Source organism: Petromyzon marinus, chromosome 35, assembly GCF_048934315.1.
Source record: "Petromyzon marinus isolate PM22_M1 ecotype Great Lakes invasive population chromosome 35, UKy_Petmar_22M1.pri1.0, whole genome shotgun sequence".
NCBI lineage: Eukaryota > Metazoa > Chordata > Hyperoartia > Petromyzontiformes > Petromyzontidae > Petromyzon > Petromyzon marinus.
In genome coordinates, this window is record NC_133701.1 from 11,520,001 (window position 1) to 11,541,499 (window position 21,499).

General features: G+C 37.7%; 17 non-coding genes across 17 annotated transcripts; all 17 read left to right on the plus strand.

Annotated features, from left to right (window-relative positions):
- The first annotated feature begins 336 nt into the window (after positions 1 to 336).
- Positions 337 to 408, plus strand: TRNAP-CGG (transfer RNA proline (anticodon CGG)). Its single transcript has one exon. It is a non-coding gene; the product is annotated as a tRNA-Pro (tRNA).
- A 1,693-nt stretch (positions 409 to 2,101) lies between these two features.
- On the plus strand, positions 2,102 to 2,173 carry TRNAP-AGG (transfer RNA proline (anticodon AGG)). The gene has a single exon. It is a non-coding gene; the product is annotated as a tRNA-Pro (tRNA).
- An 823-nt stretch (positions 2,174 to 2,996) lies between these two features.
- Positions 2,997 to 3,068, plus strand: TRNAP-CGG (transfer RNA proline (anticodon CGG)). Its single transcript has one exon. It is a non-coding gene; the product is annotated as a tRNA-Pro (tRNA).
- A 1,693-nt stretch (positions 3,069 to 4,761) lies between these two features.
- On the plus strand, positions 4,762 to 4,833 carry TRNAP-AGG (transfer RNA proline (anticodon AGG)). Its single transcript has one exon. It is a non-coding gene; the product is annotated as a tRNA-Pro (tRNA).
- An 823-nt stretch (positions 4,834 to 5,656) lies between these two features.
- Positions 5,657 to 5,728, plus strand: TRNAP-CGG (transfer RNA proline (anticodon CGG)). Its single transcript has one exon. It is a non-coding gene; the product is annotated as a tRNA-Pro (tRNA).
- Positions 5,729 to 7,443: 1,715 nt separating this feature from the next.
- Positions 7,444 to 7,515, plus strand: TRNAP-AGG (transfer RNA proline (anticodon AGG)). Its single transcript has one exon. It is a non-coding gene; the product is annotated as a tRNA-Pro (tRNA).
- A 1,695-nt stretch (positions 7,516 to 9,210) lies between these two features.
- Positions 9,211 to 9,282, plus strand: TRNAP-CGG (transfer RNA proline (anticodon CGG)). The gene has a single exon. It is a non-coding gene; the product is annotated as a tRNA-Pro (tRNA).
- Positions 9,283 to 11,001: 1,719 nt separating this feature from the next.
- Positions 11,002 to 11,073, plus strand: TRNAP-CGG (transfer RNA proline (anticodon CGG)). The gene has a single exon. It is a non-coding gene; the product is annotated as a tRNA-Pro (tRNA).
- Positions 11,074 to 11,894: 821 nt separating this feature from the next.
- Positions 11,895 to 11,966, plus strand: TRNAP-AGG (transfer RNA proline (anticodon AGG)). The gene has a single exon. It is a non-coding gene; the product is annotated as a tRNA-Pro (tRNA).
- A 1,715-nt stretch (positions 11,967 to 13,681) lies between these two features.
- On the plus strand, positions 13,682 to 13,753 carry TRNAP-AGG (transfer RNA proline (anticodon AGG)). Its single transcript has one exon. It is a non-coding gene; the product is annotated as a tRNA-Pro (tRNA).
- Positions 13,754 to 14,576: 823 nt separating this feature from the next.
- TRNAP-AGG (transfer RNA proline (anticodon AGG)) lies at positions 14,577 to 14,648 on the plus strand. Its single transcript has one exon. It is a non-coding gene; the product is annotated as a tRNA-Pro (tRNA).
- Positions 14,649 to 15,471: 823 nt separating this feature from the next.
- On the plus strand, positions 15,472 to 15,543 carry TRNAP-CGG (transfer RNA proline (anticodon CGG)). Its single transcript has one exon. It is a non-coding gene; the product is annotated as a tRNA-Pro (tRNA).
- An 823-nt stretch (positions 15,544 to 16,366) lies between these two features.
- On the plus strand, positions 16,367 to 16,438 carry TRNAP-AGG (transfer RNA proline (anticodon AGG)). The gene has a single exon. It is a non-coding gene; the product is annotated as a tRNA-Pro (tRNA).
- Positions 16,439 to 17,260: 822 nt separating this feature from the next.
- On the plus strand, positions 17,261 to 17,332 carry TRNAP-CGG (transfer RNA proline (anticodon CGG)). The gene has a single exon. It is a non-coding gene; the product is annotated as a tRNA-Pro (tRNA).
- Positions 17,333 to 19,047: 1,715 nt separating this feature from the next.
- On the plus strand, positions 19,048 to 19,119 carry TRNAP-CGG (transfer RNA proline (anticodon CGG)). The gene has a single exon. It is a non-coding gene; the product is annotated as a tRNA-Pro (tRNA).
- Positions 19,120 to 19,942: 823 nt separating this feature from the next.
- Positions 19,943 to 20,014, plus strand: TRNAP-AGG (transfer RNA proline (anticodon AGG)). Its single transcript has one exon. It is a non-coding gene; the product is annotated as a tRNA-Pro (tRNA).
- Positions 20,015 to 20,838: 824 nt separating this feature from the next.
- TRNAP-AGG (transfer RNA proline (anticodon AGG)) lies at positions 20,839 to 20,910 on the plus strand. The gene has a single exon. It is a non-coding gene; the product is annotated as a tRNA-Pro (tRNA).
- The last annotated feature ends 589 nt before the right edge of the window (positions 20,911 to 21,499 follow it).

The window sequence follows — 21,499 nt, forward strand, 5'->3', positions numbered from 1 at the left end:
TGGGATGAATAGACAATCATAAGGACAATACACGAAGACTTTTGCGACCTGAGTTTTATTCATCTCAATAGAGTGTTAGAGTATGTGGTGAGTAAAGTTAGAAATGTCATTAAATATTGGTTCCCATTTCATTATTTGTGTTATAGCAAAGTTATATTACTTTTCGTACAAGTCTATAACCACGCATTTTCAACCAACATCTGGCATTAAGAACACTTTCAAAACTTATTTGTGCAAAAAATGTTCATCATCTCTTAGCAAAGTTACATCTCATGAGATAATCGAAGTGTTGATTGAACCTCATTTTCATATATTATTCACTGGGTGAAGACGAGTGGCTCGTTGGTCTAGGGGTATGATTCTCGCTTCGGGTGCGAGAGGTCCCGGGTTCAAATCCCGGACGAGCCCAATCACCATTTTCTTGGGGAATGGTCGACAAAGACCACAAGTCAATTTTGAACTGGCCCTGGCTTTGATCTTCTCAACTTATGCTGCACAGCATGCTGAGGTATGGGCAATCAATGCTATCAATGACATAGCGTAGGGACTCCTTCGTTCATCCATAAATTAGCAATTGCCTTTATATCATGATAACAACTTGACACCAATGAGGAAAGCATGATTAGAATCAAAATTGGTGTATATAAGAAATTCAAGAAATCGCATAATTGAAAGGGTTTTTGCCTGACTCAATCTGGACAAATTCTTGACTTATTATCCTATTCTCTGTCAGTTAACTATTCAAAAGTCATGCTGCTTTTTATATGAAGCCTCGGATACAAGTACTCGTATTTATTCGTTATGTGGACGGAAAGATAGCTTGTTGGTCTTGGGATATGGTTCTCGCTTTGGATGCAAGAAGTTCCGGATTCCAAGCCTGGTAGTTTTATTTTTCTGGGATGAATATACAATCATAAGGACAATCCACGAAGACTTTTGCGACCTGAGTTTTAGTAATCTCAATAGAGTGTTAGAGTATGTGGTGAGTAAAGTTAGAAATGCCATTAAATATTGGTTCCCATTTCATTATTTTTGTTATAGCAAAGTGATATTGCTTTTCGTACAAGTCTATAACCATGCATTTTCAACCAACATCTGGTATTAAGAACACTTTCAAAACTTATTTGTGCAAAACATGTTCATCATCTCTTAGCAAAGTTACATCTCATGAGATAATCTAAGTGTTGATTTAACCTCATTTTCATACATTATTCAATGGTTGTAGACGAGTGGCTCGTTGGTAGAGAGGTTTGATTCTCGCTCCTGTGCAAAAGGTTCTGGGTTCAAATCCCAGACGAACCCCAGCACCGTTTTCTTGGGGAATGGACGACAAAGACCAAGTCAATTTTGAACTGGCCCTGGCTTTGATCTTCTCAACTTATGCTGCACAGCATGCTGAGGTATGGGCAATCAATGCAATCAATGACATAGCGTAGGGACTCCTTCGTTCATCCATAAATTAGCAATTGCCTTTATATCATGATAACAACTTGACACCAATGAGGAAAGCATGATTAGAATGAAAATTGGTGTAAAATAAGCAATTCAAGAAATCACATAATTGAAAGGGTTTTTGCTGACTCAATCTGGACAAATTCTTGACTCATTATCCTATTCTATGTCAGTTTACTATTCAAAAGTCATGCTGCTTTTAATATGAATCGTCGAATACAAGTACTCGTATTTATGTGTTATGTGGACAGAAAGATAGCTTGTTGGTCTTGGGATATGGTTCTCGCTTTGGATGCAAGAAGTTCTGGATTCCAACCCCGGTAGTTTTATTTTTCTGGGATGAATAGACAATCATAAGGACAATACACGAAGACTTTTGCGACCTGAGTTTTATTCATCTCAATAGAGTGTTAGAGTATGTGGTGAGTAAAGTTAGAAATGTCATTAAATATTGGTTCCCATTTCATTATTTGTGTTATAGCAAAGTTATATTACTTTTCGTACAAGTCTATAACCACGCATTTTCAACCAACATCTGGCATTAAGAACACTTTCAAAACTTATCTCTTAGCAAAGTTACATCTCATTAGATAATCGAAGTGTTGATTGAACCTCATTTTCATACATTATTCACAGAGTGAAGACGAGTGGCTCGTTGGTCTAGGGGTATGATTCTCGCTTAGGGTGCGAGAGGTCCCGGGTTCAAATCCCGGACGAGCCCAATCACCATTTTCCTGGGGAATGGTCGACAAAGACCACAAGTCAATTTTGAACTGGCCCTGGCTTTGATCTTCTCAACTTATGCTGCACAGCATGCTGAGGTATGGGCAATCAATGCTATCAATGACATAGCGTAGGGACTCCTTCGTTCATCCATAAATTAGCAATTGCCTTTATATCATGATAACAACTTGACACCAATGAGGAAAGCATGATTAGAATGAAAATTGGTGTAAAATAAGCAATTCAAGAAATCACATAATTGAAAGGGTTTTTGCTGACTCAATCTGGACAAATTCTTGACTCATTATCCTATTCTATGTCAGTTTACTATTCAAAAGTCATGCTGCTTTTAATATGAATCGTCGAATACAAGTACTCGTATTTATGTGTTATGTGGACAGAAAGATAGCTTGTTGGTCTTGGGATATGGTTCTCGCTTTGGATGCAAGAAGTTCTGGATTCCAACCCCGGTAGTTTTATTTTTCTGGGATGAATAGACAATCATAAGGACAATACACGAAGACTTTTGCGACCTGAGTTTTATTCATCTCAATAGAGTGTTAGAGTATGTGGTGAGTAAAGTTAGAAATGTCATTAAATATTGGTTCCCATTTCATTATTTGTGTTATAGCAAAGTTATATTACTTTTCGTACAAGTCTATAACCACGCATTTTCAACCAACATCTGGCATTAAGAACACTTTCAAAACTTATTTGTGCAAAAAATGTTCATCATCTCTTAGCAAAGTTACATCTCATGAGATAATCGAAGTGTTGATTGAACCTCATTTTCATATATTATTCACTGGGTGAAGACGAGTGGCTCGTTGGTCTAGGGGTATGATTCTCGCTTCGGGTGCGAGAGGTCCCGGGTTCAAATCCCGGACGAGCCCAATCACCATTTTCTTGGGGAATGGTCGACAAAGACCACAAGTCAATTTTGAACTGGCCCTGGCTTTGATCTTCTCAACTTATGCTGCACAGCATGCTGAGGTATGGGCAATCAATGCTATCAATGACATAGCGTAGGGACTCCTTCGTTCATCCATAAATTAGCAATTGCCTTTATATCATGATAACAACTTGACACCAATGAGGAAAGCATGATTAGAATCAAAATTGGTGTATATAAGAAATTCAAGAAATCGCATAATTGAAAGGGTTTTTGCCTGACTCAATCTGGACAAATTCTTGACTTATTATCCTATTCTCTGTCAGTTAACTATTCAAAAGTCATGCTGCTTTTTATATGAAGCCTCGGATACAAGTACTCGTATTTATTCGTTATGTGGACGGAAAGATAGCTTGTTGGTCTTGGGATATGGTTCTCGCTTTGGATGCAAGAAGTTCCGGATTCCAAGCCTGGTAGTTTTATTTTTCTGGGATGAATATACAATCATAAGGACAATCCACGAAGACTTTTGCGACCTGAGTTTTAGTAATCTCAATAGAGTGTTAGAGTATGTGGTGAGTAAAGTTAGAAATGCCATTAAATATTGGTTCCCATTTCATTATTTTTGTTATAGCAAAGTGATATTGCTTTTCGTACAAGTCTATAACCATGCATTTTCAACCAACATCTGGTATTAAGAACACTTTCAAAACTTATTTGTGCAAAACATGTTCATCATCTCTTAGCAAAGTTACATCTCATGAGATAATCTAAGTGTTGATTTAACCTCATTTTCATACATTATTCAATGGTTGTAGACGAGTGGCTCGTTGGTAGAGAGGTTTGATTCTCGCTCCTGTGCAAAAGGTTCTGGGTTCAAATCCCAGACGAACCCCAGCACCGTTTTCTTGGGGAATGGACGACAAAGACCAAGTCAATTTTGAACTGGCCCTGGCTTTGATCTTCTCAACTTATGCTGCACAGCATGCTGAGGTATGGGCAATCAATGCAATCAATGACATAGCGTAGGGACTCCTTCGTTCATCCATAAATTAGCAATTGCCTTTATATCATGATAACAACTTGACACCAATGAGGAAAGCATGATTAGAATGAAAATTGGTGTAAAATAAGCAATTCAAGAAATCACATAATTGAAAGGGTTTTTGCTGACTCAATCTGGACAAATTCTTGACTCATTATCCTATTCTATGTCAGTTTACTATTCAAAAGTCATGCTGCTTTTAATATGAATCGTCGAATACAAGTACTCGTATTTATGTGTTATGTGGACAGAAAGATAGCTTGTTGGTCTTGGGATATGGTTCTCGCTTTGGATGCAAGAAGTTCTGGATTCCAACCCCGGTAGTTTTATTTTTCTGGGATGAATAGACAATCATAAGGACAATACACGAAGACTTTTGCGACCTGAGTTTTATTCATCTCAATAGAGTGTTAGAGTATGTGGTGAGTAAAGTTAGAAATGTCATTAAATATTGGTTCCCATTTCATTATTTGTGTTATAGCAAAGTTATATTACTTTTCGTACAAGTCTATAACCACGCATTTTCAACCAACATCTGGCATTAAGAACACTTTCAAAACTTATCTCTTAGCAAAGTTACATCTCATTAGATAATCGAAGTGTTGATTGAACCTCATTTTCATACATTATTCACAGAGTGAAGACGAGTGGCTCGTTGGTCTAGGGGTATGATTCTCGCTTAGGGTGCGAGAGGTCCCGGGTTCAAATCCCGGACGAGCCCAATCACCATTTTCTTGGGGAATGGTCGACAAAGACCACAAGTCAATTTTGAACTGGCCCTGGCTTTGATCTTCTCAACTTATGCTGCACAGCATGCTGAGGTATGGGCAATCAATGCTATCAATGACATAGCGTAGGGACTCCTTCGTTCATCCATAAATTAGCAATTGCCTTTATATCATGATAACAACTTGACACCAATGAGGAAAGCATGATTAGAATGAAAATTGGTGTAAAATAAGCAATTCAAGAAATCACATAATTGAAAGGGTTTTTGCTGACTCAATCTGGACAAATTCTTGACTCATTATCCTATTCTATGTCAGTTTACTATTCAAAAGTCATGCTGCTTTTAATATGAATCGTCGAATACAAGTACTCGTATTTATGTGTTATGTGGACAGAAAGATAGCTTGTTGGTCTTGGGATATGGTTCTCGCTTTGGATGCAAGAAGTTCTGGATTCCAACCCCGGTAGTTTTATTTTTCTGGGATGAATAGACAATCATAAGGACAATACACGAAGACTTTTGCGACCTGAGTTTTATTCATCTCAATAGAGTGTTAGAGTATGTGGTGAGTAAAGTTAGAAATGTCATTAAATATTGGTTCCCATTTCATTATTTGTGTTATAGCAAAGTGATATTACTTTTCGTACAAGTCTATAACCACGCATTTTCAACCAACATCTGGCATTAAGAACACTTTCAAAACTTTTTTGTGGCAAAAATGTTCATCATCTCTTAGCATAGTTACATCTCATGAGATAATCGAAGTGTTGATTGAACCTCATTTTCATACATTATTCACTGGGTGAAGACGAGTGGCTCGTTGGTCTAGGGGTATGATTCTCGCTTCGGGTGCGAGAGGTCCCGGGTTCAAATCCCGGACGAGCCCAATCACCATTTTCTTGGGGAATGGTCGACAAAGACCACAAGTCAATTTTGAACTGGCCCTGGCTTTGATCTTCTCAACTTATGCTGCACAGCATGCTGAGGTATGGGCAATCAATGCTATCAATGACATAGCGTAGGGACTCCTTCGTTCATCCATAAATTAGCAATTGCCTTTATATCATGATAACAACTTGACACCAATGAGGAAAGCATGATTAGAATCAAAATTGGTGTATATAAGAAATTCAAGAAATCGCATAGTTGAAAGGGTTTTTGCCTGACTCAATCTGGACAAATTCTTGACTTATTATCCTATTCTCTGTCAGTTAACTATTCAAAAGTCATGCTGCTTTTTATATGAAGCCTCGGATACAAGTACTCGTATTTATTCGTTATGTGGACGGAAAGATAGCTTGTTGGTCTTGGGATATGGTTCTCGCTTTGGATGCAAGAAGTTCCGGATTCCAAGCCTGGTAGTTTTATTTTTCTGGGATGAATATACAATCATAAGGACAATCCACGAAGACTTTTGCGACCTGAGTTTTATTCATCTCAATAGAGTGTTAGAGTATGTGGTGAGTAAAGTTAGAAATGCCATTAAATATTGGTTCCCATTTCATTATTTTTGTTATAGCAAAGTGATATTACTTTTCGTACAAGTCTATAACCATGCATTTTCAACCAACATCTGGTATTAAGAACACTTTCAAAACTTATTTGTGCAAAACATGTTCATCATCTCTTAGCAAAGTTACATCTCATGAGATAATCTAAGTGTTGATTTAACCTCATTTTCATACATTATTCAATGGTTGTAGACGAGTGGCTCGTTGGTAGAGAGGTTTGATTCTCGCTCCTGTGCAAAAGGTTCTGGGTTCAAATCCCAGACGAACCCCAGCAACGTTTTCTTGGGGAATGGACGACAAAGACCAAGTCAATTTTGAACTGGCCCTGGCTTTGATCTTCTCAACTTATGCTGCACAGCATGCTGAGGGATGGGCAATCAATGCTATCAATGACATAGCGTAGGGACTCCTTCGTTCATCCATAAATTAGCAATTGCCTTTATATCATGATAACAACTTGACACCAATGAGGAAAGCATGATTAGAATGAAAATTGGTGTAAAATAAGCAATTCAAGAAATCACATAATTGAAAGGGTTTTTGCTGACTCAATCTGGACAAATTCTTGACTCATTATCCTATTCTATGTCAGTTTACTATTCAAAAGTCATGCTGCTTTTAATATGAATCGTCGAATACAAGTACTCGTATTTATGCGTTATGTGGACAGAAAGATAGCTTGTTGGTCTTGGGATATGGTTCTCGCTTTGGATGCAAGAAGTTCTGGATTCCAACCCCGGTAGTTTTATTTTTCTGGGATGAATAGACAATCATAAGGACAATACACGAAGACTTTTGCGACCTGAGTTTTATTCATCTCAATAGAGTGTTAGAGTATGTGGTGAGTAAAGTTAGAAATGTCATTAAATATTGGTTCCCATTTCATTATTTGTGTTATAGCAAAGTTATATTACTTTTCGTACAAGTCTATAACCACGCATGTTCAACCAACATCTGGCATTAAGAACACTTTCAAAACTTATTTGTGCAAAAAATGTGCATCATCTCTTAGCAAAGTTACATCTCATGAGATAATCGAAGTGTTGATTGAACCTCATTTTCATATATTATTCACTGGGTGAAGACGAGTGGCTCGTTGGTCTAGGGGTATGATTCTCGCTTAGGGTGCGAGAGGTCCCAGGTTCAAATCCTGGACGAGCCCAATCAACATTTTCTTGGGGAATGGTCGACAAAGACCACAAGTCAATTTTGAACTGGCCCTGGCTTTGATCTTCTCAACTTATGCTGCACAGCATGCTGAGGTATGGGCAATCAATGCTATCAATGACATAGCGTAGGGACTCCTTCGTTCATCCATAAATTAGCAATTGCCTTTATATCATGATAACAACTTGACACCAATGAGGAAAGCATGATTAGAATGAAAATTGGTGTAAAATAAGCAATTCAAGAAATCACATAATTGAAAGGGTTTTTGCTGACTCAATCTGGACAAATTTTTGACTCATTATCCTATTCTATGTCAGTTTACTATTCAAAAGTCATGCTGCTTTTTATATGAATAGTCGAATACAAGTACTCGTATTTATGCGTTATGTGGACAGAAAGATAGCTTGTTGGTCTTGGGATATGGTTCTCGCTTTGGATGCAAGAAGTTCTGGATTCCAAGCCCGGTAGTTTTATTTTTCTGGGATGAATAGACAATAATAAGGACAATACACGAAGACTTTTGCGACCTGAGTTTTAGTAATCTCAATAGAGTGTTAGAGTATGTGGTGAGTAAAGTTAGAAATGTCATTAAATATTGGTTCCCATTTCATTATTTTTGTTATAGCAAAGTGATATTGCTTTTCGTACAAGTCTATAACCATGCATTTTCAACCAACATCTGGCATTAAGAACACTTTCAAAACTTATTTGTGACAAAAATGTTCATCATCTCTTAGCAAAGTTACATCTCATGAGATAATCTAAGTGTTGATTTAACCTCATTTTCATACATTATTCAATAGTTGTAGACGAGTGGCTCGTTGGTAGAGATTTTTGATTCTCGCTCCTGTGCAAAAGGTTCTGGGTTCAAATCCCGGACGAGCCCAATCACCATTTTCTTGGGGAATGGTCGACAAAGACCACAAGTCAATTTTGAACTGGCCCTGGCTTTGATCTTCTCAACTTATGCTGCACAGCATGCTGAGGTATGGGCAATCAATGCAATCAATGACATGGCGTAGGGACTCCTTCGTTCATCCATAAATTAGCAATTGCCTTTATATCATGATAACAACTTGACACCAATGAGGAAAGCATGATTAGAATGAAAATTGGTGTAAAATAAGCAATTCAAGAAATCACATAATTGAAAGGGTTTTTGCTGACTCAATCTGGACAAATTCTTGACTCATTATCCTATTCTATGTCAGTTTACTATTCAAAAGTCATGCTGCTTTTAATATGAATCGTCGAATACAAGTACTCGTATTTATGTGTTATGTGGACAGAAAGATAGCTTGTTGGTCTTGGGATATGGTTCTCGCTTTGGATGCAAGAAGTTCTGGATTCCAACCCCGGTAGTTTTATTTTTCTGGGATGAATAGACAATCATAAGGACAATACACGAAGACTTTTGCGACCTGAGTTTTATTCATCTCAATAGAGTGTTAGAGTATGTGGTGAGTAAAGTTAGAAATGTCATTAAATATTGGTTCCCATTTCATTATTTGTGTTATAGCAAAGTTATATTACTTTTCGTACAAGTCTATAACCACGCATTTTCAACCAACATCTGGCATTAAGAACACTTTCAAAACTTATCTCTTAGCATAGTTACATCTCATGAGATAATCGAAGTGTTGATTGAACCTCATTTTCATACATTATTCACTGGGTGAAGACGAGTGGCTCGTTGGTCTAGGGGTATGATTCTCGCTTCGGGTGCGAGAGGTCCCGGGTTCAAATCCCGGACGAGCCCAATCACCATTTTCTTGGGGAATGGTCGACAAAGACCACAAGTCAATTTTGAACTGGCCCTGGCTTTGATCTTCTCAACTTATGCTGCACAGCATGCTGAGGTATGGGCAATCAATGCTATCAATGACATAGCGTAGGGACTCCTTCGTTCATCCATAAATTAGCAATTGCCTTTATATCATTATAACAACTTGACACCAATGAGGAAAGCATGATTAGAATAAAAATTGGTGTAAAATAAGAAATTCAAGAAATCGCATAATTGAAAGGGTTTTTGCCTGACTCAACCTGGACAAATTCTTGACTCATTATCCTATTATCTGTCAGTTAACTATTCAAAAGTCATGCTGCTTTTAAAATGAATCGTCGAATACAAGTACTCGTATTTATGCGTTATTTGGACAGAAAGATAGCTTGTTGGTCTTGGGATATGGTTCTCGCTTTGGATGCAAGAAGTTCCGAATTCCAAGCCTGGTAGTTTTATTTTTCTGGGATGAATATACAATCATAAGGACAATCCACGAAGACTTTTGCGACCTGAGTTTTATTCATCTCAATAGAGTGTTAGAGTATGTGGTGAGTAAAGTTAGAAATGCCATTAAATATTGGTTCCCATTTCATTATTTTTGTTATAGCAAAGTGATATTGCTTTTCGTACAAGTCTATAACCATGCATTTTCAACCAACATCTGGTATTAAGAACACTTTCAAAACTTATTTGTGCAAAACATGTTCATCATCTCTTAGCAAAGTTACATCTCATGAGATAATCTAAGTGTTGATTTAACCTCATTTTCATACATTATTCAATGGTTGTAGACGAGTGGCTCGTTGGTAGAGAGGTTTGATTCTCGCTCCTGTGCAAAAGGTTCTGGGTTCAAATCCCAGACGAACCCCAGCAACGTTTTCTTGGGGAATGGACGACAAAGACCAAGTCAATTTTGAACTGGCCCTGGCTTTGATCTTCTCAACTTATGCTGCACAGCATGCTGAGGTATGGGCAATCAATGCTATCAATGACATAGCGTAGGGACTCCTTCGTTCATCCATAAATTAGCAATTGCCTTTATATCATGATAACAACTTGACACCAATGAGGAAAGCATGATTAGAATGAAAATTGGTGTAAAATAAGCAATTCAAGAAATCACATAATTGAAAGGGTTTTTGCTGACTCAATCTGGACAAATTCTTGACTCATTATCCTATTCTATGTCAGTTTACTATTCAAAAGTCATGCTGCTTTTAATATGAATCGTCGAATACAAGTACTCGTCATTTTTATGCGTTATGTGGACAGAAAGATAGCTTGTTGGTCTTGGGATATGGTTCTCGCTTTGGATGCAAGAAGTTCTGGATTCCAAGCCCGGTAGTTTTATTTTTCTGGGATGAATAGACAATAATAAGGACAATACACGAAGACTTTTGCGACCTGAGTTTTATTCATCTCAATAGAGTGTTAGAGTATGTGGTGAGTAAAGTTAGAAATGTCATTAAATATTGGTTCCCATTTCATTATTTGTGTTATAGCAAAGTGATATTACTTTTCGTACAAGTCTATAACCACGCATTTTCAACCAACATCTGGCATTAAGAACACTTTCAAAACTTATTTGTGCAAAAAATGTTCATCATCTCTTAGCAAAGTTACATCTCATGAGATAATCGAAGTGTTGATTGAACCTCATTTTCATACATTATTCACAGGGTGAAGACGAGTGGCTCGTTGGTCTAGGGGTATGATTCTCGCTTCGGGTGCGAGAGGTCCCGGGTTCAAATCCCGGACGAGCCCAATCACCATTTTCTTGGGGAATGGTCGACAAAGACCACAAGTCAATTTTGAACTGGCCCTGGCTTTGATCTTCTCAACTTATGCTGCACAGCATGCTGAGGTATGGGCAATCAATGCTATCAATGACATAGCGTAGGGACTCCTTCGTTCATCCATAAATTAGCAATTGCCTTTATATCATAACAACTTGACACCAATGAGGAAAGCATGATTAGAATCAAAATTGGTGTATATATAAAAATTCAAGAAATCGCATAATTGAAAGGGTTTTTGCCTGACTCAATCTGGACAAATTCTTGACTTATTATCCTATTATCTGTCAGTTAACTATTCAAAAGTCATGCTGCTTTTTATATGAAGCCTCGGATACAAGTACTCGTATTTATTCGTTATGTGGACGGAAAGATAGCTTGTTGGTCTTGGGATATGGTTCTCGCTTTGGATGCAAGAAGTTCCGGATTCCAAGCCTGGTAGTTTTATTTTTCTGGGATGAATAGACAATCATAAGGACAATACACGAAGACTTTTGCGACCTGAGTTTTATTCATCTCAATAGAGTGTTAGAGTATGTGGTGAGTAAAGTTAGAAATGCCATTAAATATTGGTTCGCATTTCATTATTTTTGTTATAGCAAAGTGATATTGCTTTTCGTACAAGTCTATAACCATGCATTTTCAACCAACATCTGGTATTAAGAACACTTTCAAAACTTATTTGTGCAAAAAATGTTCATCATCTCTTAGCAAAGTTACATCTCATGAGATAATCGAAGTGTTGATTGAACCTCATTTTCATATATTATTCACTGGGTGAAGACGAGTGGCTCGTTGGTCTAGGGGTATGATTCTCGCTTAGGGTGCGAGAGGTCCCGGGTTCAAATCCTGGACGAGCCCAATCAACATTTTCTTGGGGAATGGTCGACAAAGACCACAAGTCAATTTTGAACTGGCCCTGGCTTTGATCTTCTCAACTTATGCTGCACAGCATGCTGAGGTATGGGCAATCAATGCTATCAATGACATAGCGTAGGGACTCCTTCGTTCATCCATAAATTAGCAATTGCCTTTATATCATGATAACAACTTGACACCAATGAGGAAAGCATGATTAGAATGAAAATTGGTGTAAAATAAGCAATTCAAGAAATCACATAATTGAAAGGGTTTTTGCTGACTCAATCTGGACAAATTCTTGACTCATTATCCTATTCTATGTCAGTTTACTATTCAAAAGTCATGCTGCTTTTAATATGAATCGTCGAATACAAGTACTCGTATTTATGCGTTATGTGGACAGAAAGATAGCTTGTTGGTCTTGGGATATGGTTCTCGCTTTGGATGCAAGAAGTTCTGGATTCCAAGCCCGGTAGTTTTATTTTTCTGGGATGAATAGACAATAATAAGGACAATACACGAAGACTTTTGCGACCTGAGTTTTATTCATCTCAATAGAGTGTTAGAGTATGTGGTGAGTAAAGTTAGAAATGCCATTAAATATTGGTTCGCATTTCATTATTTTTGTTATAGCAAAGTGATATTGCTTTTCGTACAAGTCTATAACCATGCATTTTCAACCAACATCTGGTATTAAGAACACTTTCAAAACTTATTTGTGCAAAACATGTTCATCATCTCTTAGCAAAGTTACATCTCATGAGATAATCTAAGTGTTGATTTAACCTCATTTTCATACATTATTCAATGGTTGTAGAAGAGTGGCTCGTTGGTAGAGAGGTTTGATTCTCGCTCCTGTGCAAAAGGTTCTGGGTTCAAATCCCAGACGAACCCCAGCACCGTTTTCTTGGGGAATGGACGACAAAGACCAAGTCAATTTTGAACTGGCCCTGGCTTTGATCTTCTCAACTTACGCTGCACAGCATGCTGAGGTATGGGCAATCAATGCTATCAATGACATAGCGTAGGGACTCCTTCGTTCATCCATACATTAGCAATTGCCTTTATATCATCATAATAACTTGACACCAATGAGGAAAGCATGATTAGAATCAAAATTGGTGTATATAAGAAATTCAAGAAATCGCATAATTGAAAGGGTTTTTGCCTGACTCAATCTGGACAAATTCTTGACTTATTATCCTATTATCTGTCAGTTAAGTATTCAAAAGTCATGCTGCTTTTTATATGAAGCCTCGGATACAAGTACTCGTATTTATTCGTTATGTGGACGGAAAGATAGCTTGTTGGTCTTGGGATATGGTTCTCGCTTTGGATGCAAGAAGTTCCGGATTCCAAGCCTGGTAGTTTTATTTTTCTGGGATGAATAGACAATCATAAGGACAATACACGAAGACTTTTGCGACCTGAGTTTTATTCATCTCAATAGAGTGTTAGAGTATGTGGTGAGTAAAGTTAGAAATGCCATTAAATATTGGTTCCCATTTCATTATTTGTGTTATAGCAAAGTGATATTACTTTTCGTACAAGTCTATAACCACGCATTTTCAACAAACATCTGGCATTAGGAACACTTTCAAAACTTATTTGTGCAAAAAATGTTCATCATCTCTTAGCAAAGTTACATCTCATGAGATAATCGAAGTGTTGATTGAACCTCATTTTCATACATTATTCACAGGGTGAAGACGAGTGGCTCGTTGGTCTAGGGGTATGATTCTCGCTTAGGGTGCGAGAGGTCCCGGGTTCAAATCCCGGACGAGCCCAATCACCATTTTCTTGGGGAATGGTCGACAAAGACCACAAGTCAATTTTGAACTGGCCCTGGCTTTGATCTTCTCAACTTATGCTGCACAGCATGCTGAGGTATGGGCAATCAATGCTATCAATGACATAGCGTAGGGACTCCTTCGTTCATCCATAAATTAGCAATTGCCTTTATATCATGATAACAACTTGACACCAATGAGGAAAGCATGATTAGAATCAAAATTGGTGTATATAAGAAATTCAAGAAATCGCATAATTGAAAGGGTTTTTGCCTGACTCAATCTGGACAAATTCTTGACTTATTATCCTATTATCTGTCAGTTAACTATTCAAAAGTCATGCTGCTTTTTATATGAAGCCTCGGATACAAGTACTCGTATTTATTCGTTATGTGGACGGAAAGATAGCTTGTTGGTCTTGGGATATGGTTCTCGCTTTGGATGCAAGAAGTTCCGGATTCCAAGCCTGGTAGTTTTATTTTTCTGGGATGAATAGACAATCATAAGGACAATACACGAAGACTTTTGCGACCTGCGTTTTAGTAATCTCAATAGAGTGTTAGAGTATGTGGTGAGTAAAGTTAGAAATGCCATTAAATATTGGTTCCCATTTCATTATTTGTGTTATAGCAAAGTGATATTACTTTTCGTACAAGTCTATAACCACGCATTTTCAACAAACATCTGGCATTAGGAACACTTTCAAAACTTATTTGTGCAAAAAATGTTCATCATCTCTTAGCAAAGTTACATCTCATGAGATAATCGAAGTGTTGATTGAACCTCATTTTCATACATTATTCACAGGGTGAAGACGAGTGGCTCGTTGGTCTAGGGGTATGATTCTCGCTTAGGGTGCGAGAGGTCCCGGGTTCAAATCCCGAACGAGCCCAATCACCATTTTCTTGGGGAATGGTCGACAAAGACCACAAGTCAATTTTGAACTGGCCCTGGCTTTGATCTTCTCAACTTATGCTGCACAGCATGCTGAGGTATGGGCAATCAATGCTATCAATGACATAGCGTAGGGACTCCTTCGTTCATCCATAAATTAGCAATTGCCTTTATATCATGATAACAACTTGACACCAATGAGGAAAGCATGATTAGAATCAAAATTGGTGTATATAAGAAATTCAAGAAATCGCATAATTGAAAGGGTTTTTGCCTGACTCAATCTGGACAAATTCTTGACTTATTATCCTATTATCTGTCAGTTAACTATTCAAAAGTCATGCTGCTTTTTATATGAAGCCTCGGATACAAGTACTCGTATTTATTCGTTATGTGGACGGAAAGATAGCTTGTTGGTCTTGGGATATGGTTCTCGCTTTGGATGCAAGAAGTTCCGGATTCCAAGCCTGGTAGTTTTATTTTTCTGGGATGAATAGACAATCATAAGGACAATACACGAAGACTTTTGCGACCTGCGTTTTAGTAATCTCAATAGAGTGTTAGAGTATGTGGTGAGTAAAGTTAGAAATGTCATTAAATATTGGTTCCCATTTCATTATTTGTGTTATAGCAAAGTGATATTACTTTTCGTACAAGTCTATAACCACGCATTTTCAACCAACATCTGGCATTAGGAACACTTTCAAAACTTTTTTGTGGCAAAAATGTTCATCATCTCTTAGCATAGTTACATCTCATGAGATAATCGAAGTGTTGATTGAACCTCATTTTCATACATTATTCACTGGGTGAAGACGAGTGGCTCGTTGGTCTAGGTGTATGATTCTCGCTTCGGGTGCGAGAGGTCCCGGGTTCAAATCCCGGACGAGCCCAATCACCATTTTCTTGGGGAATGGTCGACAAAGACCACAAGTCAATTTTGAACTGGCCCTGGCTTTGATCTTCTCAACTTATGCTGCACAGCATGCTGAGGTATGGGCAATCAATGCTATCAATGACATAGCGTAGGGACTCCTTCGTTCATCCATAAATTAGCAATTGCCTTTATATCATGATAACAACTTGACACCAATGAGGAAAGCATGATTAGAATAAAAATTGGTGTATATAATAAATTCAAGAAATCGCATAATTGAAAGGGTTTTTGCCTGACTCAATCTGGACAAATTCTTGACTTATTATCCTATTATCTGTCAGTTAACTATTCAAAAGTCATGCTGCTTTTTATATGAAGCCTCGGATACAAGTACTCGTATTTATTCGTTATGTGGACGGAAAGATAGCTTGTTGGTCTTGGGATATGGTTCTCGCTTTGGATGCAAGAAGTTCCGGATTCCAAGCCTGGTAGTTTTATTTTTCTGGGATGAATAGACAATCATAAGGACAATACACGAAGACTTTTGCGACCTGAGTTTTATTCATCTCAATAGAGTGTTAGAGTATGTGGTGAGTAAAGTTAGAAATGCCATTAAATATTGGTTCGCATTTCATTATTTTTGTTATAGCAAAGTGATATTGCTTTTCGTACAAGTCTATAACCATGCATTTTCAACCAACATCTGGTATTAAGAACACTTTCAAAACTTATTTGTGCAAAACATGTTCATCATCTCTTAGCAAAGTTACATCTCATGAGATAATCTAAGTGTTGATTTAACCTCATTTTCATACATTATTCAATGGTTGTAGAAGAGTGGCTCGTTGGTCTAGGGGTATGATTCTCGCTTAGGGTGCGAGAGGTCCCGGGTTCAAATCCCGGACGAGCCCAATCACCATTTTCTTGGGGAATGGTCGACAAAGACCACAAGTCAATTTTGAACTGGCCCTGGCTTTGATCTTCTCAACTTATGCTGCACAGCATGCTGAGGTATGGGCAATCAATGCTATCAATGACATAGCGTAGGGACTCCTTCGTTCATCCATACATTAGCAATTGCCTTTATATCATCATAATAACTTGACACCAATGAGGAAAGCATGATTAGAATCAAAATTGGTGTATATAAGAAATTCAAGAAATCGCATAATTGAAAGGGTTTTTGCTGACTCAATCTGGACAAATTCTTGACTTATTATCCTATTATCTGTCAGTTAACTATTCAAAAGTCATGCTGCTTTTTATATGAAGCCTCGGATACAAGTACTCGTATTTATTCGTTATGTGGACGGAAAGATAGCTTGTTGGTCTTGGGATATGGTTCTCGCTTTGGATGCAAGAAGTTCCGGATTCCAAGCCTGGTAGTTTTATTTTTCTGGGATGAATAGACAATCATAAGGACAATACACGAAGACTTTTGCGACCTGCGTTTTAGTAATCTCAATAGAGTGTTAGAGTATGTGGTGAGTAAAGTTAGAAATGTCATTAAATATTGGTTCCCATTTCATTATTTGTGTTATAGCAAAGTGATATTACTTTTCGTACAAGTCTATAACCACGCATTTTCAACCAACATCTGGCATTAAGAACACTTTCAAAACTTTTTTGTGGCAAAAATGTTCATCATCTCTTAGCATAGTTACATCTCATGAGATAATCGAAGTGTTGATTGAACCTCATTTTCATACATTATTCACTGGGTGAAGACGAGTGGCTCGTTGGTCTAGGGGTATGATTCTCGCTTCGGGTGCGAGAGGTCCCGGGTTCAAATCCCGGACGAGCCCAATCACCATTTTCTTGGGGAATGGTCGACAAAGACCACAAGTCAATTTTGAACTGGCCCTGGCTTTGATCTTCTCAACTTATGCTGCACAGCATGCTGAGGTATGGGCAATCAATGCTATCAATGACATAGCGTAGGGACTCCTTCGTTCATCCATAAATTAGCAATTGCCTTTATATCATGATAACAACTTGACACCAATGAGGAAAGCATGATTAGAATAAAAATTGGTGTATATAATAAATTCAAGAAATCGCATAATTGAAAGGGTTTTTGCCTGACTCAATCTGGACAAATTCTTGACTTATTATCCTATTATCTGTCAGTTAACTATTCAAAAGTCATGCTGCTTTTTATATGAAGCCTCGGATACAAGTACTCGTATTTATTCGTTATGTGGACGGAAAGATAGCTTGTTGGTCTTGGGATATGGTTCTCGCTTTGGATGCAAGAAGTTCCGGATTCCAAGCCTGGTAGTTTTATTTTTCTGGGATGAATAGACAATCATAAGGACAATACACGAAGACTTTTGCGACCTGAGTTTTATTCATCTCAATAGAGTGTTAGAGTATGTGGTGAGTAAAGTTAGAAATGCCATTAAATATTGGTTCGCATTTCATTATTTTTGTTATAGCAAAGTGATATTGCTTTTCGTACAAGTCTATAACCATGCATTTTCAACCAACATCTGGTATTAAGAACACTTTCAAAACTTATTTGTGCAAAACATGTTCATCATCTCTTAGCAAAGTTACATCTCATGAGATAATCTAAGTGTTGATTTAACCTCATTTTCATACATTATTCAATGGTTGTAGAAGAGTGGCTCGTTGGTAGAGAGGTTTGATTCTCGCTCCTGTGCAAAAGGTTCTGGGTTCAAATCCCAGACGAACCCCAGCACCGTTTTCTTGGGGAATGGACGACAAAGACCAAGTCAATTTTGAACTGGCCCTGGCTTTGATCTTCTCAACTTACGCTGCACAGCATGCTGAGGTATGGGCAATCAATGCTATCAATGACATAGCGTAGGGACTCCTTCGTTCATCCATACATTAGCAATTGCCTTTATATCATCATAATAACTTGACACCAATGAGGAAAGCATGATTAGAATGAAAATTGGTGTAAAATAAGCAATTCAAGAAATCACATAATTGAAAGGGTTTTTGCTGACTCAATCTGGACAAATTCTTGACTCATTATCCTATTCTATGTCAGTTTACTATTCAAAAGTCATGCTGCTTTTAAAATGAATCGTCGAATACAAGTACTCGTATTTATGCGTTATTTGGACAGAAAGATAGCTTGTTGGTCTTGGGATATGGTTCTCGCTTTGGATGCAAGAAGTTCTGGATTCCAAGCCCGGTAGTTTTATTTTTCTGGGATGAATAGACAATAATAAGGACAATACACGAAGACTTTTGCGACCTGCGTTTTAGTAATCTCAATAGAGTGTTAGAGTATGTGGTGAGTAAAGTTAGAAATGTCATTAAATATTGGTTCCCATTTCATTATTTGTGTTATAGCAAAGTGATATTACTTTTCGTACAAGTCTATAACCACGCATTTTCAACCAACATCTGGCATTAAGAACACTTTCAAAACTTTTTTGTGGCAAAAATGTTCATCATCTCTTAGCATAGTTACATCTCATGAGATAATCGAAGTGTTGATTGAACCTCATTTTCATACATTATTCACTGGGTGAAGACGAGTGGCTCGTTGGTCTAGGGGTATGATTCTCGCTTCGGGTGCGAGAGGTCCCGGGTTCAAATCCCGGACGAGCCCAATCACCATTTTCTTGGGGAATGGTCGACAAAGACCACAAGTCAATTTTGAACTGGCCCTGGCTTTGATCTTCTCAACTTATGCTGCACAGCATGCTGAGGTATGGGCAATCAATGCTATCAATGACATAGCGTAGGGACTCCTTCGTTCATCCATAAATTAGCAATTGCCTTTATATCATGATAACAACTTGACACCAATGAGGAAAGCATGATTAGAATAAAAATTGGTGTATATAATAAATTCAAGAAATCGCATAATTGAAAGGGTTTTTGCCTGACTCAATCTGGACAAATTCTTGACTTATTATCCTATTATCTGTCAGTTAACTATTCAAAAGTCATGCTGCTTTTTATATGAAGCCTCGGATACAAGTACTCGTATTTATTCGTTATGTGGACGGAAAGATGGCTTGTTGGTCTTGGGATATGGTTCTCGCTTTGGATGCAAGAAGTTCCGGATTCCAAGCCTGGTAGTTTTATTTTTCTGGGATGAATAGACAATCATAAGGACAATACACGAAGACTTTTGCGACCTGAGTTTTATTCATCTCAATAGAGTGTTAGAGTATGTGGTGAGTAAAGTTAGAAATGCCATTAAATATTGGTTCCCATTTCATTATTTGTGTTATAGCAAAGTGATATTACTTTTCGTACAAGTCTATAACCACGCATTTTCAACCAACATCTGGCATTAGGAACACTTTCAAAACTTATTTGTGCAAAAAATGTTCATCATCTCTTAGCAAAGTTACATCTCATGAGATAATCGAAGTGTTGATTGAACCTCATTTTCATATATTATTCACTGGGTGAAGACGAGTGGCTCGTTGGTCTAGGGGTATGATTCTCGCTTAGGGTGCGAGAGGTCCCGGGTTCAAATCCTGGACGAGCCCAATCAACATTTTCTTGGGGAATGGTCGACAAAGACCACAAGTCAATTTTGAACTGGCCCTGGCTTTGATCTTCTCAACTTATGCTGCACAGCATGCTGAGGTATGGGCAATCAATGCTATCAATGACATAGCGTAGGGACTCCTTCGTTCATCCATAAATTAGCAATTGCCTTTATATCATTATAACAACTTGACACCAATGAGGAAAGCATGATTAGAATAAAAATTGGTGTAAAATAAGAAATTCAAGAAATCGCATAATTGAAAGGGTTTTTGCCTGACTCAACCTGGACAAATTCTTGACTCATTATCCTATTATCTGTCAGTTAACTATTCAAAAGTCATGCTGCTTTTAAAATGAATCGTCGAATACAAGTACTCGTATTTATGCGTTATTTGGACAGAAAGATAGCTTGTTGGTCTTGGGATATGGTTCTCGCTTTGGATGCAAGAAGTTCCGAATTCCAAGCCTGGTAGTTTTATTTTTCTGGGATGAATAGACAATCATAAGGACAATACACGAAGACTTTTGCGACCTGCGTTTTAGTAATCTCAATAGAGTGTTAGAGTATGTGGTGAGTAAAGTTAGAAATGCCATTAAATATTGGTTCCCATTTCATTATTTGTGTTATAGCAAAGTGATATTACTTTTCGTACAAGTCTATAACCACGCATTTTCAACAAACATCTGGCATTAGGAACACTTTCAAAACTTATTTGTGCAAAAAATGTTCATCATCTCTTAGCAAAGTTACATCTCATGAGATAATCGAAGTGTTGATTGAACCTCATTTTCATACATTATTCACAGGGTGAAGACGAGTGGCTCGTTGGTCTAGGGGTATGATTCTCGCTTAGGGTGCGAGAGGTCCCGGGTTCAAATCCCGGACGAGCCCAATCACCATTTTCTTGGGGAATGGTCGACAAAGACCACAAGTCAATTTTGAACTGGCCCTGGCTTTGATCTTCTCAACTTATGCTGCACAGCATGCTGAGGTATGGGCAATCAATGCTATCAATGACATAGCGTAGGGACTCCTTCGTTCATCCATAAATTAGCAATTGCCTTTATATCATGATAACAACTTGACACCAATGAGGAAAGCATGATTAGAATCAAAATTGGTGTATATAAGAAATTCAAGAAATCGCATAATTGAAAGGGTTTTTGCCTGACTCAATCTGGACAAATTCTTGACTTATTATCCTATTCTATGTCAGTTTACTATTCAAAAGTCATGCTGCTTTTAAAATGAATCGTCGAATACAAGTACTCGTATTTATGCGTTATTTGGACAGAAAGATAGCTTGTTGGTCTTGGGATATGGTTCTCGCTTTGGATGCAAGAAGTTCTGGATTCCAAGCCCGGTAGTTTTATTTTTCTGGGATGAATAGACAATAATAAGGACAATACACGAAGACTTTTGCGACCTGCGTTTTAGTAATCTCAATAGAGTGTTAGAGTATGTGGTGAGTAAAGTTAGA